This window comes from Pteropus medius, unplaced genomic scaffold, assembly GCF_902729225.1.
Source record: "Pteropus medius unplaced genomic scaffold, Ma_sr-lr_union100, whole genome shotgun sequence".
NCBI classification, from domain to species: Eukaryota; Metazoa; Chordata; class Mammalia; order Chiroptera; family Pteropodidae; genus Pteropus; species Pteropus medius.
The window spans coordinates 182424-196114 of record NW_024352841.1 but is presented as its reverse complement, the minus strand read 5'-3'; the positions used below and the strand labels follow the sequence as shown (position 1 = coordinate 196114).

Here is a 13691-nt window from a genome sequence, read left to right as displayed (position 1 = left end):
CTCTGTATAGCTGAAATGAGTCTCTTGTGGGCAACATATGTTAGGTCTTTTAAATTTAGTCATTCTGTGGTTTTTGATTAAGTAATTTAATCCTTTTACATTTAGAGTGATTATCGATATGTAAGGACTTACTACTACCAACTTATTGTTTGCTTTCTGGGTTTTTTTTTTGTATTTTCATTGTTTCTTTTCCATCTGTTTCTGCCTATCTTTGAATATTAGTGCCTTTCAATAATGATATGCTCTGTTTTCCTTTTTTTATGTTTCATGAATCTACTCTAGATTTTTACCTTGTGATTAGCATGAGGCTACATAATATATCTCAAAGATAAAACAGTCCATTTTATGCTGTAGCAATTTATTTTTGTTTAACTATAAAGCCTCACCCTCTTCCTCCTCCTCTTTTATATTTTTGATGTCATATTTTACCTGTTTCAATATAGTATGTTTGTTAATAAATTATAGTAGTTATAGTTATTTTTAATTCTCTTTTCCTTTGACCTTTATACTATAGTAGAGTATATTCTACACACCATCCTAATATAGAGTTACAGTTTTTTGTTTTTGTTTTTGTTTTTTTTTAATTCTGGCTGTCTTTTTTTCACATATATCATTGTATTGTTTTCTTTCATGTGTTTTCATGTGGCTAAATAGTGTTATTTTTTTTTAATTTCAGCTTGAAGAATTCCTTTCAATGTTTATTGCAAGGAAAGTCTAGTGGTAAATTCTCTCAGCTTTTGTATGTCTAGGAAAACATTTATTTCTCCTTCATATCTGAAGTATCATTTTTCTGGATAAAGTATTTTTATTGGCAGTTTTATTTTTCAGCATCTTGAATGTGTCACGCCACTCTCTTCTGGCCTGTAGCTTTTCTGCTAAGGAATCTGCTGATAGCTTAATGTGGTGTTCTTTTGTAGATTACTTTCTTTTTTTCCTGGCTGGATTTAAGTTTCTTATTATTGATTTTTGACAGATTTATTATAATATCTTGGAGAAGATCTTTTTGCATTGAGATAATAGGATTTTCTATCAACTTCTTGGACTTATATGTCTAAGTTCTTCCTCAGGTTTGAGAATTTCTCAGCCATTATTTCTTTAAATAAACCTTCTGCCCACTTCCTCCATCTTCTCCCTCTGGAATCTCAATTAGTCTAGTGTTTTCATTTCTTATCTAATCTAATAGCTCTAGTAGTGTGTCTTCACTTTTTTCAAACCTGTGTTCTCTCTTCTAACTGAATGATTTCTATATTTCTATCCTCCAAGTCATTTTTTTCTATCTTCCACTTGGTATGCTGTTACCAATGCCTTTATTGCACTTTAAATCTCATTCATTAAATTCTTCAGCTCCAGAATAGCTATTTGGTTCTTTTTTATAATTTCAGTTTCTTTGGTAAGGAACTTCTGTTCATTAATTTTATTCCTGGATTCATTGAACTGTCTTTATGAGTTTTCTGGAAGCTCTTTTAATTTTGTCATAACAGCTATTTTGAATTTTTATCAGTTAGATTGTGTGCCTTTGAGTTCAGTTTCTGGAGAATTATCCTTTTTTTATGATACCATATTTTCTTGATTTTTCATTGTGTTTTTAGGTATGAACTTTTCTTTCACATTTGATGTAGCAGACAACTCTTTAATTATTTTTTGTCTTCTTTGTTTTTACAATTCAATAAGCTGGCTGTTGGAATCCTTCTTTTATATTCCAGAAGGAGTGGCTGCAGCTCAAGTTTGTGGTTTCTCTGTTACCCACCAACCTTGGCCTATTTTCAGTGACTACTGGACTTCATTCTTGCAGGTGAACTCAAGAATACACAAGTTGTCAGCAGCAGAGTGGTTGGAAGTGTGGGTTTAGCACTTGTGGTTTTGGGTATGCAAATTGGCCTGGTGAGGAGGTCTTCAAGTGGAGTACTCCAAGAGGTTGTGTAGGTAGACTTCCTGCTGAAGTCCTGAATCAGACAGCAGGAAATGCATTGCTTTAATGCCCTTCGATATTCTCAACTAATTTCTTCCATTTCTCTTCCCTCTTCCTAGCTGTGGATGGAGTTCCCTCTTCAGAAATACATGTGCTGCTGGAGAGAAATGGGTTTCCCCATTCATAACCTGCACAACTAGGATACCAAGGCAATAACTCATTACATTCAATTTTTTTCTCCATAGGGGAGGTCACTGCTTTCCACCTTCTCTGCAGAAGTTGTCACTGCTAACTCCAAAAGTTTGGCCCCTTGCTATGTTGCGTTGCAGAGGGGAGCAACTTTGGTGAATTCCTTTCTTCCTTTCACATCCAAATTCATTTCTATCCCATTCTAATGACATTTTGGAAGTTCCCCTCAGGCAGGCTGGAGTACTACAAATTCTGTCACCTGTGGTGTCTGCCTCATTTTTCACTCTCTGGATTTCTTTCCTTGATTATGGCAAGTGGTAGTGGTAGGTTCACCTACTCCCTTGAATCCACAGCCCTTACTGAGTTCTTGTTTATTTTTAGATGCACAATTTGGCTAGAAGCCTCCCAGGTCTTTTGTGTAAGGTGCAGACACAATTTTGTTTGGTTATGGATGTCTAACAAGTTGTTTAAAAGGAGATAAAAGGGAGAAAAGATATATGCTACCACGATGCTGACATCACCTAATATTCTCCCTTTATACTTGATGTTGCACAGTTCAAAACAGTGTGCCTAGGTATGCATTTGTTGACTTATTTGTTAATCTGTTTGGCACTTTCATTTTCATCTGAGGGCTACTGAAAGTCTTAAGTTGGGCAAAATTCTCAATGCTACCTCTCTGTAATTTTCTCTTTTTAATATTTTTAGGCACATATGGGAATTTCTTATTCTATCCTTATTTTCTCTTTATCCTCCTTTCGTATTTTTTTCTTGTAATATGTTGTTGATAAACTCTGGTTAATATACCCAGATATTGCTTTCAATTCATTAATTCTGTCTTCAGCTGTGTCTATTTAAATTTTGTGAGTTTTTAAATGACTATTTTTCATTTCTAGTATTTACATTTAGTTCTTTTCCCAAGCCCACCTGTTATTTTTATAATGCCCTATCTTTTTTTTTTTAATTTTATTTGATTAGTTTCAAGTATATGGTTAGACATTTATATAGTTTATAAACGATCCCCTTAATTGCTCTTTCTCTCCTCTAGCTCTCTACCTAACTAATACATTAATGCTAACTGCATTCCCTATGCCGTGTTGCCCATCCCCGTGGCCATCTATCAACTAATTTGTACTTCTTTAACCCTTCACCTCATTCCTATTATTGTCATATGAATTATATGCCTTTTTAAAAAATCTCTTTGAACATTTTATAGCATTATTTAAAAACCCTTTCATATTATTCTATTCTCAGTGATGCCTAGGGTGTGAATTTCAATATTTATTGATCTGTTGACTCTAATAATATTGAATAACTATATTCTTTGTACTTTTGTTCTGTGAGCTCTTTTTTTGCTCATTTTTTATTTGACTTTTTTCATCGATTTTCTTATAAATATAAAGTTAAACATTTTAACTACTTAGAAATCATACACTAAAATCAACTGAATTTTCATAGGAACATGTCCCTGAACAAAGTTTCCAGAGTCATTCAAGCAGAGGTTGCTTACCCTACTTGTCAACAGTGTTTTAGAAGATATTCAAGTATATGTGTAATATTAACTAGATTATTTTATGATCACTAAAACTCTGAGATTGGAAAAAGTTTATCTTGTTTGTGATTTCCAATTTCTTTATATCAAAGGAATAAAAATTGCAGAATTTAAAGCTAGAAGAATTCTCAAAGATTATTTGCCTATCAGTTTGTTTATTTGTATAATGGTATAATTATAAATTTACCTGAAGAAAATATTAAGCTATAATGTGTAGCAATCTGACATCCACCTTTTATATCTATAGTAAATTTAGCTATTACATGGTTTGCCACAGCAGCACCAATAGCATTTTTGTTCATAGTGTGCCAAAATGAGAGCAGTAATGTAGATCAGAAAGGAGACATCATATTTTATTATTTTGCTGTTTTAGAAGATAGCTGAATCCTCTGTCTAGTGGCTACCTTAGTGTTAGACTTCAGATAGGCTTCAGTCTCTACCTTAATGTTTGTACATACTTTATATTGTTGACCCTTTCTTTAAAATATTTGCTTGACTTATTTTTTCCTTAAATTTTTTTTAATTTTTATTTTTCAGTTAGAGTTGACATTTGATATTATTTTATATTAGTTTCACATATACAGCATAGTGAAGATATATATATATATTTTAGGAAGTGATACCCTCAATTAGTCTAGTACTCACCTGGCACTATACATAGTTATTATAATATTATTGACTATATTCTCTAGGCTATACTCACATCCATTGGCTATTTTGTAACTACTAATTTGTACTTCTTAATTCCTTCACCTTTTTCACCCAACCCCTCAATCCCCCCTTCTATCTGGCAACTGTCAGTTTGTCCTCTGTATCTATGAATCTGTTTCTGTTTCGTATATTTTGTTCTTTAGATTCCACATATAAGGGAGATCATAGGGTATTTGTCTTTCTCTGTCTGACTTATTTCACTTAGCATAATACCTTCCAGGTTCATCCATGTCATTGCAAACAGTAAGATTTCATTCTTTTTTATGTCCAAGGAATATTCCATCATATATAGGTGCCACATCTTTATCTAATCATCTATTGATGGACACTTAGGTTGCTTTCATATCTTGGCTATTGCAGATAGTGCTGCAATGAACACAGAGGTCCATATATCTGTTTGAATTAGTGTTTTGTATTTCTTCAGATTAATACCCAGAAGTGGAATTACTAGATGATAAAGTAACTCTATTTTTAATTTTTTGAAGAACCTCCATTTTTTGAGGAACCGCTGTTTTCCATAGTGGCTGCACCAATTTGCAAGCCAAAACAATCAATAGCTCACGAGAGTTCCCTTTTCTCTACATCCTTGATAATACTTGTTTTTTTAATTTATTGTTGTTAGCCATTCTAACAGGTATGAGGTGATATCTCATTGTGCTTTTATTTGCATTTCTCTGATGATTAGAGTCTTTGAGCATCTCTTCACATGTCTATTGGTCATCTGTATGTTCTCTGTGGATAAATGTTTATTCACGTTCTCTTCCCAATTTTTAATTGGATTATTTGTTTATTTGGTGTGTTGAGTTGTATAATTTCTTTACACATTTTTGGATATTAACTTCTTATTGGATGCGTTATTGGTGAATATCTTCTCCCATTCAGAGGTTGTCTTTTTGTTTTGTTGATTGTTTCCTTTGCTGTGCAAAAACATTTTAGTTTGATGTAGTCATTTTTCTTTATTTTTTTTTCTTTTGTTTCCCTTGTCCAAGGAGATATATCAGGAAAAAATATTACTAAGAGCAATGTCAAGGAGTTTACTGCCTATATTTTCTTCTAGAAATGTTATGGGTTTGGGTCTTACATTTAAGTATTTAATCCATTTTGAGTTTATTCTGGTATATGGTATAAGACGGTAGTCCATTTTTATTTTATTTGCATGTATCTGTCTAATTATCCCAGCACCATGTATTGAATAGACTGCCTTTACCCCATTACCTCATTGTATATTCTTGCCTTCTTCATCATAGATTAAATGACTATATATATATATATATATATATATATATATATATATAGTGTGTATATATATACACACACACACACACACATATATATACACACACACACGTACATATACATATATATACACACAAACATACACACATATACATATATATAAAATGACTATGTATGTTAAATGAGTATGTATAATCTTTATCCATTCGTCTGTTGATGAACATGATTTGTTTCCATATGTTGGCTATAAATATGTGTGTGTGTAAATATAATTCAGCCATGAGAAACAAGGAAATCCTGCCATTTATGACAACATGGGTGAACTCAGAGGACATTATGCTAAGCAAAATAATGCAGAGAAAGTTAAGTACTATATGATCTCACTTATATGTAGAATCTACAATTTAAGATAGAACTCATAGAAGTGAAGATTATAATGGTGGTTACTAGGGGCTCAGCAGGTTGCAGGATATGAAAAGATGATGGTCAAAGGGTACAAAGCTCTAGTTATGTAGGATCAGTAAGCCTAGCAAACTAATGTACAGGAATGATGACTATAGTTAATAATACTGTGTTGAATATGGAAATTCAGTACAAAAACATATTGTAGGTGATTATATCACAAAAAAATGGTGACTGTGTGAGATGATATGTTAATTAGCTTGACATAGTAATCATTTTACTATGCTAATGTAGATCAAATAATCATGCTGTATACCTTAAATATACACAATTTTTATTTTTAAAAAAGTATACATTTTAAAATGGCATGAAACCTTGAAACATGTTACAGCATGGATGCACTTTGAAGAAAGTAAGCTTAAGTAAAATCAGCCAGATCCAAAACAACAAATGGATGATTCCACTTATGCAATACACTTAAAATAGTCAAATTCATAGGGGCAGAAAGTAAAACAGTGGCTACTAAGGGTTGAAGAAGAGAAGAATGGGGACCTTTAGTTTAATGGATAAAGAGTTTCAAGATGAGATGATGAAAAAGTTCTGGAAATGGGTAGTGGTGGGTTGCACAACAATGTGAATGTACTTAATGCGAGTGAACTGCAAACTTATAAAAAATTAAAATAGTAATTTTTGTTGTGTATATTTTACTAAAATAAAAATACTAAAATTTTAAGTCTTTTAGGAAACAAGTCAACAGTGATTGAAATTTTCAAAAATATCAATATCAGTGCATAGTAAAATTCTAAGTATAATACTGAGGTGTTTTATATACCAAAATTAAATTTGTTCAATATGATCATAAGAACTATTCTATTATTTAAAAATATTATTTAAATAATAGAATAACTAACTCCTTTTAACCTAGTTATAAAAATATCTCGAGTTTACAAATATTTTTTTTGATATTTGTAGATGTTCTTTCCATGAGGTAAACTTTATTGACTTAAAAAAAAATACAGGTATTTTCAACTCTAGCTCTCTTCTGAATAGTGTTTTCTGTCCTATCACTTAGTAATGACTTTCCTAAAAATACATGTTTAGGCAAGAAGGCCTGGTTGCTAAGCAGTGGCTATTAAAGCCTTCAACTCTTAAAGTTATAAGTTACATATTTCATTATTTAAATTTAAATCATAATCTGTTTATGGCCATGCCACCCTGAACAAGTCTGATCCCATCTGATCTCAGAAGCTAAGCAGTGTCAGGCCTGGTTAGTACTTGGATGGGAGACCACCTAGGAAGACCAGGTGCTGTAGGCAAGAAAAAATAAAAAAATAATAAAAATAAATAAATGAATTTAAATCATAATCCAACACGACCAAAATTCTAATTTGACAGCATAAGCCTGTGTTTAAAAGCTCGAGTTCAAATTTGAATCAATGGAAAGTTTTTTCAATATATTTTTTTGGTAAAATTGTGATAGTTTTAAGAATTATTCAGCAGAGTGTCCTGACTGTACTGTATTTTCTTTTACTGTAGGTAAGTTTGTTTAAAAATACTGTCTTCACCTTTCTGTCACCTCATGAGTAGGTTTTATGAAATTGTAAGATTGTCATAACAATAATTTCTATTTTATTACGTTTTCATATTTATTATCTAATTTGATTTCAATCTCACAACCACCTAAGGAAGGTAGGGCAGTTTTTCTGACCACTTTTTGTTAACTGGGAGACCTGAACCTTAGAGAGGTTAAACTACTTATAATCATAGATTGTTAAGGTCTTTAAGATCTCACAGTCTGGCCTTTTTCCGTTATAAATGAAGAATTTGAGATCCAAAGAAGTCACGCAGCTGGAAAAGTCATTTTTTTTGGTAACACAGCTATTTATTGCAGATCTGGAACTAGAATATAGATCTCCTAAATCCTAGCCTAACAAGCTTGACACACCCCAGATGCTGTCTCTAAATAGTAGTGTAGATTAAAATCTGTGTTCTTTTTAAAGTTCTAAAAACTTCTGTATTAGAAAAGTTAAATAGATCATAACATATATAAACTTCAGTTTCAAACTACTTAATTTAGTACCAAAGAAAATTCATTCAGTGAACATTTACTGAGTAAATAATATGTATCAGAATAATACTAAATGCCAGAAGTAAAACATGAATAAGATACTGCCCCATAAATACAAACTCCAAATTTCTAATTTAGTGTGGAGATAGACACATAAAAACTGTAGAGCTCCTTATTAGTTGTCTATTGCTGTATAAGAAATTAGCACAGATTTAACAATTTAAAACAATACATATTTGTGGATTGGAGGAAGATGGCGAACTAGGTAAAAGCAGAGTTCTCTCAGGTCTGCATTGAAATTACAACCAAATTATAAAATAATCAATGTGAAGATTCACTTGAAGTCCAGCTGATCATAGCACATACATCTGATAATATAAAGAAGGAACCACATCAAAGCTAGTAGGAGGGGCAAAGTCACTAATCGGCCAGCCCCGCACTTTTGGATGGTAGAGGAACACCAGGAAGGAGAGCAAGGCTACAGAGCCTCCCCTCAAGGAGAGAGGGGTCCTAGCCTTATTTGAGGGCTCCTCAGCCCAGGATCCTAGCCCAGGGAAGAGGAGTTCCCAAAAACTCTGACTGTAAAATCAGAGGAGATTCTGGCTGTCTGGGTGAGACAGAAGTAGACTGGAATCCTAGACACTCTTTAGAGGGCCCAAGCACAGGCTCTCTCACCTGTGGACACTCACCTGGGGCACCAGTGGTGGATCAGAGGCTTGCTCAAGATTCATATGGGGAACAAGACTGCATTACCTGGCACAAGAATGAGGGCTGGACATGCAGTTGCCATTGAGCCTAACTCAGGGCCCCCTTTGGGGCAATCTATAGACACCACCAGCTTGCCTGTGCAGATCCCTCCCATGTGGCCAATACAGAAGTGCTGGCCTGAGACAGCCCACCCCACCTAACCGGCAGATTGCCTGGGACTTTTGTTGCTGAGCGGCTGCCACACCTGGCACCTATTCAGGGCCAAACATTATCAGCAGGCAGCCAGCGCTGTGAGTGCACATTTCCGATACCATTTCAGGCAGATCTTGGCTACCAACATGAATTTGGGCAGATCTTGGGGATCTGTGAGCCAGTCCCAGATAGCAGCTGGTCATGCTGTGATCTGTGACTTCTGTGGGAACATGCAAACAATTACCAAAGTTGCAGCAAGACTGAGGCTGTATTGACCTGAGAGCCATTGTCTCCCTGAGGCCATGCCCCACCCAACCCACAATATGCCCAGGTGGACAGATGACAGACAACTGCCACCACACCACCTCTCCCTCCAGGTCTCCCAATCCACACAGGCAACAGTGTGGGCATTACAGGGAAATCAGTTGCAGTCAGACCTCTGCTGCCTGCAAGAGCTGCAGTATCACATGGAAGGATCACAGGGTTCTGTGAGACTGCCCCAGACTGCAGCTGTTCTCACTATGATCTGTGACTACAGCAGGAACACACAGGCACAGTGCAGCAAAACTGAGGCTGTATTGGCCTGACAACCGTTATCTTCCTGAGATCCCACTTTACCCCAGCCACAACCTACAGCCCATTTACAGGCAGCCTCCACCGCCCTGCCCTTCTCTGAGATTTTGTAGTCTGCAAAGGCAACAGATTTATTTAGCACAGTGAGTGCACTTCGGAGAAAACAGTTGTGAGCAGACCACTGCTCCCTGTATGAGCTGAAATATCTCTTGGGAGGATCTAAGTGGTCTGTGGGACCATCCCAGACAGCAACTTGTCTCCCTATGATCTATGACTACTACGCAGACACTGAAGTTTCAAAAAACTGAGACTGTATGGGCCTGATGGCCCCTGACTCCCTGAGATCCTACCTCATCCAGTCTACAAAGTGCCCTCAGCACGTTGACAGGCAGCTGCCCCTGCCCTGTGGTGTGGCTCATTCTGCATAGTCAGCAGTCTTCATCCAGTGAAGTGAGCAGTTCAAGTAATACAGGAAGATCACTGCTGCCAGCATGAGATACAATATTGCTTGGATTTGTGGACCCATCACAGATGATGATAGGTCACACATTGGTAACTGACTTTGGTGGGAGTCCGCAGTCTCAGAGCTGGCAGCATCTCTGGTGCTGTATAGGCCTGACAGCACCATGCCTCACTGAGTTGACACCCCACCTAAGCCACAAATTACCTGTAGCAAGTCTGATACCAGGAAACCCATTGTCATCCTGTGCTTTCCTTGAGTCATGAGTTCAACAGCAAACAACAACACTCAGTTCAAGTGGCCCACGGCAAAGCCCATTCATCCAGGAGAAGCTTTGGGTGGCAGGCCACAAACTCGTGCCCACGAACTTCAATAATTCTTAAAGAGAGCTTGGGTGTTTGCAGGCCTGAGGTGGGCAGCAGCTGGCTTTGCTACAACTGGAAACTTGTAGAGGGAAGGACAGAGACAATGCTGGCATGTAAACTGACACTACAGTGGCAGGGGAAATTTTGCTCCATAGATCCAGGAGATTCTCGGGGTCCTTGCACCACCCAACATGCATATCACCCAGAGGCTCTTCCAGTTTCAGAGACTTATGGGCAACTGACAGTGTCAGGCCTTGAGGATAACTGGCCTTTCTGCTAAACAACCCTATGCCACGTACGGGGGATAACCAGACTGTGGCCTACAGCGTTGTCTCTTCCAGCATAGGCAGCAGCCATCTACTGAATACTTCATAGCTTCTACCAGGTAGCTCTGAGCAATCAAAGTCAGTGGCTGACTTTGGCCTACTGGGAAGCTCCTTGCAAGGGGCCACAAAACCAATGCACACAGAGGCTGGTATTAGACAACAACAGACCAACTCTTGACTAGTTCCATAAGCAGTACACACAAAGGGTGGTCTCAACAAGTGCACAAGCCTGCTAGGGCAAATCACACTCAATAAAGTCAGCCCCCACCTAAAAACTCTTACTTTGTGGGCACAGCCAATTCCCAAAGTTAGTCAACCTGAGCATTAATCCCATCCACCGATATCCTGACACCAAAAAAGGCTTAGCTACAACAGAAGATTGCACACAACACACAAAGAACACATCCAGAGCACCCATCACAGGTGATCAGGGAAAGTATGCCACTGGGCCACTCAGGACACCTTTCATGTAAGGCTATCTGACCAAGACTGAGAGATAAAACAAATATTCCTAACACATAGAATTTAACACAGATAAGCTAATAAAATGAGAGAAGAAAGAAACATGCCACAAATGAAACAACAGGAGAAAACTCCAGAAAATAGCCTAAATGAAATGGAGGCAAGCAAACTACCGGAGACATAGTTCAAAATAATGGTTATATGGATGCTCAACAAACTTAGGGGGAGAATAGATGAGCTCAATGAGAACCTTAACAGAGATATAGTAAGAATAAAAAGGACATAGAAACCATAAAAAAGAACCAGACAGAAATGAAAAATACAATAACTGAAATGAAGAATACACTAGAAGGATTCAACAGTAGATTGGACAAAGCAGATCAAATCAGCAAACTGGAAGACAAGGTAGCAGAATACATCCAATCAGAACAACAAAAATAAAAATAAAAATAAAGAGCATAGTTTAAGACAACTCTGGGACAACATGAAGTGTAACAATATCTGCATCATAGGAGTACCTGAAGGAGAAGAGAGAGCAAGGAAATGAGACTCTACTTGAAGAAATAATAACAGAAAACTTTCATAACTTGGCCAAGGAATTAGACATACAAGTTCAGGAATCACAAGGAGTCCAAAACAAGAGTAATTCAAGCAGACCCACACCAAAACATGTCATAATTAAAATGTCAAAGGTCAAAGACAAAGAGAGAATCTTAAAAGCAGCAAGAGAAAGTCAGCTAGTTACTCACAAGGGTACTCGCATAAGAATGTCTGCTAATTTTTCCACAGAAACTTCGAAGGCCAGAAAGGACTGGCAAGAAATATTCAAATTTATATAAAAACAAAACAAAACAAACAAAAAAAAAAACAGGAATCTACAACCACGAATATTTTACCCAGCAAGGCTTTTGATTAAAACGAAAGGTGAGATAAAGAGCTTCTCACACAGGAAATAGCTTAAAGAATTCATCACCAACAAGCCAGCATTACAAGACATGTTAAAGGGACTTCTGTAAAAAAAAAAAAAGAAAAGAAAAGAAAAAAAGAGGGTAAAAAAGACAAAAGAAATAACAAATATGAATAGTAAAATGGCAGTAACTATGTGCCTTTCAATAATTACTTTAAATGCAAATGGATTAAATGCTCTAATCAAAAGACATAGGGTAGCCGAATGGATAAGAAAACAAGACCCATGCATATGCTGTCTACAAGAGACCAACTTCAGATCAAACGACACTCACGGAGTGGAAAAAGATATTTCATGCAAATGGAAATGAAAAAAGAGATGGAGTAGCAATATTTATATCAGACGAAGTAGACTTTAAAACAAAGTCTAAGTTAAGAGACAAGGAGGGCATTATATAATGATAAAGGGATTAATAAGTAAAGAGGATGTAACCCTAGTAAACATATACACACCCAACATAAGAGCACCTACATACATAAAGAAATTATTTACTGACATAAAAGGAGAGACCAACATTAATACATTCATAGTAGGAGACCTAAAAACCCCATTGACAACAATGGAAAGATCTTCTAGACAAAAAATCAACAAAGAAATAAAGGGCCTAAATGACACACTAGACCAGATGAATTTAATAGATATTTTCAAAGCTTTTCACCCCAAAGCAGCAAAATATACATTCTTCTCAAGTACACCTGGAACATTTTCCAGGATAGTCCATATGTTAGAACACAAAACAAGTTTCAATAAATTTAAGAAGATTGAAATGATATCAACCATCTTCACCCATCAAAATGTTATGAAACTAGACATCAACTACAAGAAAAAAGCTGGAAAATACACAAACACATGGAGACTAAAAACATGCTATTAAACAATGAAGGGGTTATTAATGAGATCAAGGAAGAAATCAAAAGATACCTAGAGACAAATGAAAATACAAACACAACGACTCAAAATTTATGGGACACAGCGAAAGCATTCCTAAGAGGGAAATTCATAGCAATACAGGTCTACCTCAAGAACCAAGAAAAAGTTCAAATAAATAATCTAACCCTACAATTAAAAGAACTAGAAAAAAAAAACAGCAAACAAAGCCCAAAGTGAATAGAAGGAAAGAAATAATAAATGATCAGAGTGGAAATAAATGAAATAGAGTCTAAAAAAACAATACCAAAGATCAATGAAACCAAGAGCTAGTTCTTTGAAAGGATAAACAAAAACAAAACACTTAACCAGACTTAGCAAGGAAAGAAGAGAGAGGACTCGAATAAATAAAATCATAAAGGAAAGAGGAGAAATAACTACAGACTCCACAGAAATACAAAAGATCATAAGAAAATACTATGAACAATTATGTGCCAACAAAAAAGGACAATCTGGAAGAAATGGATACATTCCCAGAAACATACAATCTCCCAAGACTGAATCAAGAAGAAACAATTGGAAAGGAAGAAGTAAATCTCTTGTTATTTGCAGATAACATGATACTATATAGAGAAAGAACCCTAAGATTCCACCAGAAAACTGTTAGAACTGATTAATTAATTTAGTAAAGTAGCAGGACACAAAGT

The 13691-nt window shown here is 35.8% G+C and overlaps 1 protein-coding gene and 1 pseudogene across 11 annotated transcripts in view; both read left to right on the top strand.

Moving 5' to 3' along the window:
* ZC3H12B (zinc finger CCCH-type containing 12B) overlaps positions 1 to 13691 on the top strand; it is a 354164-nt gene that overhangs the window by 243556 nt on the left and 96917 nt on the right. For 2 of the 11 annotated variants that reach the window (XM_039850257.1, XM_039850253.1), the window contains exon 1: positions 2530 to 2672. The exons of 7 other annotated variants lie outside the window; for them this stretch is intronic. The gene's annotated coding sequence lies outside the window, so the exon portion shown is untranslated. Of the gene's footprint in view, positions 1 to 2529; positions 2673 to 8560; positions 8572 to 13691 lie in introns of those variants that run through there. 2 more of the 11 variants (XM_039850263.1, XM_039850260.1) reach the window with 1 other exon arrangement.
* LOC120592527 (uncharacterized) lies at positions 7194 to 7312 on the top strand (annotated as a pseudogene).